The 5033-nt window shown below is 40.6% G+C and overlaps 1 long non-coding RNA gene across 1 annotated transcript in view; it reads left to right on the plus strand.

Annotated features, from left to right (window-relative positions):
• The window catches only part of LOC113464616 (uncharacterized), a 39115-nt gene extending 35607 nt beyond the window's left edge, over nt 1-3508 (plus strand). The window contains exon 3 of the long non-coding RNA XR_003389467.1: nt 682-3508. This is a non-coding gene — a long non-coding RNA (uncharacterized LOC113464616). The remainder of the gene's footprint in view (nt 1-681) is intronic.
• Nucleotides 3509-5033: the final 1525 nt, after the last annotated feature.

Here is a 5033-nt window from a genome sequence, read left to right on the forward strand (position 1 = left end):
CTCTTGATTGCATTTTATTTCATTAAAGTACAGATGCTAAATAATTATGTCACTTAGGCAAAAGGTTCTTATTTTTAACATATACAAAATAGTATAATTCATTCGCTTGCTCGGTTATTCTCAGAATATCCCGATACGCAATTATTAATTATCAAACAATATATTTGAACGATTTCACACGAACATTCTCAGGTCACGTTAAATCATTTGCTAAATATGCGTAGCTACATGAATCTCATTTTCAGCGATAAGTCGACCAGATTTGATAATTGCGGACATCGCGATGCGGGTCACGAACGAAGGCTGCCGCTTTGAAACATGACACATTTCAATGGGAACGAGTCATTCGTTGTCTAACAGCAGGCGGAAGCTGCGTTTTCAAAATTCGCGGCACACGTATTCGATTTCCAGCGGTCGTCGTTGTTCCCCGATAAAATCTGACCTAGTTGCGGTTCACTGAACTCGGTACGCGAACCTGTAATCTCTATTGTCGCGTTCCCTGACGATAATAACCCGATATTATCCGATATTCGTCACCCTTCCTGTTAATTTTCTAAACCAACTCGCTACTTCGATGTTTAAAGATACTAGGAAAATTCTGTGCGTCACGACGCGTTCTGTGCGTTCTGATCATGCAGATAATAGAAGAATTGACAATCTTTTTATGTCATCTGTTTCCAGAAAACGTGACACTGTGTACTTCCATTCACGACGAAGTCCTTTAAATTGCTGCGAGCTTCAGAGGCGAGTACTGATTAGATAATATCAATAAATGTCCCAATTTCTTTTCACCTAAGCATGATTTTGTTGTCAACTATACATAAAAAACGATAAATCCAAATTTATAATGAAAATGAATGAAGCAAAGATTCATTCACAATTAATTCATCCTGCGAAATGAAGCTACCTATTTCAATGTCTGTGTTTCTACTCAGTCACAGCTCGGTGTTGTTATTTCTAGTCATTAAGAAAATCATGTCTCTACTTTTACTCAAATCAAGATTAAACATTGCGCCAAGTCATTCAGATAAAATGATTAAATTCGGCAGCATGTGACTTTGTTTTCGAGTAGATTCTGAATATTCAGTGATACACTTAAGCACGTGTCTTACTATAATTTATTCTTCATGAATTCATGTTTATTTCACTAATAGTTTACTTTTTTTTTTGTAATCGTTGAATTATTTCACAGAATAATAATTATATAAATATCTTACGAGGCTCATTTTTTCACTGATCATTTGAAAAGTGCAAGTAACTTTTATCTGATAAAATTGTCAGTCGAATACGAAGAACAAATTCCAACGCGAGGAACCAGTTATTGGTGTCCATTTCCCCAAACCCGAGCAAACGAATCGACGCTTGTCGACCCGGCATCGTACCAATTATCACGCATTACCTGTTCTCGAAAAGCATTCGAGAATACAGTCGAGCGAGCGGGTTCAACGAACCCGGGATGTCACGGATATCCGAGGCCAGCCGAAATAGAAGTATCGAGAATAATCCGTTGTTAAAAAGGGCCGCCGAATCTGGCCGAGCGACGGGGCGGTGGCGCCGATAAAATAGCCCGCGCAGCCTCGACTCACCGCGATGACTCGGCTGGATAATTATGTCATTTCAGGAATCCCCGGGTTCGTCGGTCGTTCGAGGACGAAACTGGAGCAACGACCTTCGAATTCGGGCCGGTCGCTCGGCCGGGGTTCGTGAACCCTGAAAAGAGCTACGCCGCGGCCCGGGATAGATAGTACAGTTACGCTCTCTTCCTCCACCTGGCTCTTCCTCTCGCCGCCGCCTTCCCACCATCCGCGTCGCCTTCGGTCCTCCTTCTTCCTCCGCTAACAATGGAAGCTCGTGCCCGAACCCGCGCGCACCCGCGCCTGGCCAAAAGGAAATACCGTATGGTCACCTCGTCACCGAGGCGAAGAGGAAATCCCTCCGGTTCGACGACCTGCTAAAGGTGACTCCGATTGTCTGGAAACCACCGAGTGGCATCGATCGGCCTCGCTGCGCGCCTCCTTTCTCTTTTATTTTCGATCGGCTCGGTTCGATACCGACTTCCGATTCCACCCAGGAAAACGAGTTTCGACCAGATGGACGCTTCACAGTTTCACTGTCCTCATGCATTCTATAATTATCAATACCTTCGACGTGATACACTTTTAACACGATGAAGTCTCTGTCTACGTAACAGTATTAGATAATTATTTTACAAACTTTTTATGTTCGAAGTAAAAAGTGGAAAAACGTAATAAATTAGTAACAAACTCATTAATTCGTGAAAGAGGGATGGAACGGAATAATAGAATGATAATAATGGGATAGAACGGGGAAAGAGCTGTTATCTAAATTACATAAAGAGGAGCACTCATGGAAAGTAGAATTCCTTTTACGTGGTAAACGTACGAGAAGAGTCGAGAAGGGTCGACGACCCGGCTGTCTGTGGTCATCGAGTGGGTAAGCAAGCGGAGCGAACACGTTGGATGGAACTTGGGAAGAGCAGAACTGGGCGGCGAGGAAGAAGACGTTCACCCGTAATGAGACGCGAAACTTCGCCAGTAGGTAGCCACCTATCCGCCGGGAAACGTGAGAAATCCTTACGCAAAGAGATAGTAGTGGTTCGAGGTAACTGGGTCGCTGATTCAGACTAGTCGGGGCCGCTCCGAGCTGATATCAACGGGTTTTAACGGGATCGTGAGTAATCGACTCGCGTCGCCAAGCTACAGTCAATTCGAATAAAAAACGTTTTAGTAAAAGCTTAGCTCTTTCATGACTCAAATGTTGTATGAAGCTATAAGATTTTTTTAATCACGATTTAAATTCCGCCAAATGTTTTTTTTTTTTTTTTATCGCTAAATAGAATTGCAATTTTTCATTGATAAATTTTAGAATCGATGTTCAGTACAATTATTTTTATTACATTGCTGAGAGTTTTCTCTGATGGTTTAATACAGTAAATAGATGAATAAATATGAATAAAAATAAGTGAACTGCTTTCACCGCTCTTGCGGCTATAAAAAAATCGACGGAGCTTTTTTTAGCCGGAATTAAAAATTTCCGTCACGGGTTTAGTCGTAGCGGCAGCAACTTTCGAAACGCGCAACGAGCGGAATGAACGATCGCGTTTTCACTCTCTTTTTTTTTCATATTTTTTTATTGCTTTCACTCTCGGCGGACGGCGGCGTCACTCTCGATGATAACGAGCCAACGGCACCGGTCGATGACGTTTTATCAGGGGAACAGTCGGCGGGTGTTGTCGCTTCGCCGAGGCTACCGCTGTCTTATCGAACGCTTAATTAAGGTTTTAATTAAAACCAACTAGGGAGACGAGAATCGATGTTTTGTTCCGTCGGCTCGCGAACACCTGCATCATCCCTCGGTTTTCTCCTTGGTTTTATGCTGTACTCTACCCTTTGTCAATCAAATAATCGCTGATGCGCTCTTACAAATAATCGATTTTAAAATTGATTAAATTAATAATTCATCAATCGAATTAATTTCTATTTTCTGTCTACAGGATTTAATCTAAATGTTGTTAAAATTCACAATAATAATATTTACTCTTATCAGCAATCGATTTTAAAATTGATTAAATTAATAATTTACTAATTGAATCTGTAAATTAATTTCTGTTTTCTATCAATAGGATTTAATCTAAATGTTGTTAAAATTCCCAATAATAATATTTGCTGTCATGAATAATCGATAATATAATTTGTTAAATCAACAATTTGTTCATTGAATGTGTAAATTCAATTCTGCGTTTCGTAACCACTTAATTTAATTTAATCCCCATGATAGTTGCGACAGAAGTGCATTTCATTCATCGAGTGGATTTTCTGTTATTCTAATGTTTAACCATTTTACATATTTGCCTTTGCAACCAATAATTAACATAAAGATGAATGTAGTGATATATAAATATACAATTCGTGCTGTAATTGTTGATGTTAAAGGGACGACGAGAGGGGATCGTGGAAAGTACCGATTTTCCTTTCTATCTCTTTTCCTTGCGGCTCCGTCGGTCGACGACCTTTTTAACCTGGTTGCGCGCGGTTTAATGACGCTTTCTTTCGTGCCGCGCTCTCATTTCGCTCTCGCGCTTTTCCATTTATATTTTCTCGCCTAACCCTTCCGTCTGCCAACCGTCGCGTCTCGTCGCTTTCAAAGGAATCTGTACCGGGTGCACGCTTAATAGCAAATAACAGCTTCTGATGAAACCGTTTCCGGGTTCACTTCGTTTCACTCCTTCCCTTAACCATTACCTCTCTTCGTTTTTAACATAAACTTGTCATGTTAAATGTTACTGAGCATTTTTACTATCTCTGACCATAATGGAATATTCTCAGGAATTACAATCTAAAGTAATAGTTGTGTCAGTGCTGATGGAATTTCTATTAAATAAAAAGAGTTCTAGTTCTCCACGTTTGCTTTTTTATCCTTTATCTCTCTCTCTCTTTAATATGCACTTGTTTGAGATATTACTGAGCATTTTTACTATTTGTAAATATTTTCTGTTGAAATAAGCAATAGTTCATGATCGGTTTCAGGAATTACGATCTAAATTACTAGCAGGTGTTCTGTGAGTGCTGGAGGAATTTTTGTTGAAAGAAAAAGTAACAGTTCTTGACACATATCAATATAGGGACGACGAGAGGGGATCGTGGAAAGTACCGATTTTCCTTTCTATCTCTTTTCCTTGCGGCTCCGTCGGTCGACGACCTTTTTAACCTGGTTGCGCGCGGTTTAATGACGCTTTCTTTCGTGCCGCGCTCTCATTTCGCTCTCGCGCTTTTCCATTTATATTTTCTCGCCTAACCCTTCCGTCTGCCAACCGTCGCGTCTCGTCGCTTTCAAAGGAATCTGTACCGGGTGCACGCTTAATAGCAAATAACAGCTTCTGATGAAACCGTTTCCGGGTTCACTTCGTTTCACTCCTTCCCTTAACCATTACCTCTCTTCGTTTTTAACATAAACTTGTCATGTTAAATGTTACTGAGCATTTTTACTATCTCTGACCATAATGGAATATTCTC

Source organism: Ceratina calcarata, unplaced genomic scaffold (assembly GCF_001652005.2).
Source record: "Ceratina calcarata isolate Rehan_Ccalc_2016 unplaced genomic scaffold, ASM165200v1 scaffold443, whole genome shotgun sequence".
Lineage (NCBI taxonomy): Eukaryota > Metazoa > Arthropoda > Insecta > Hymenoptera > Apidae > Ceratina > Ceratina calcarata.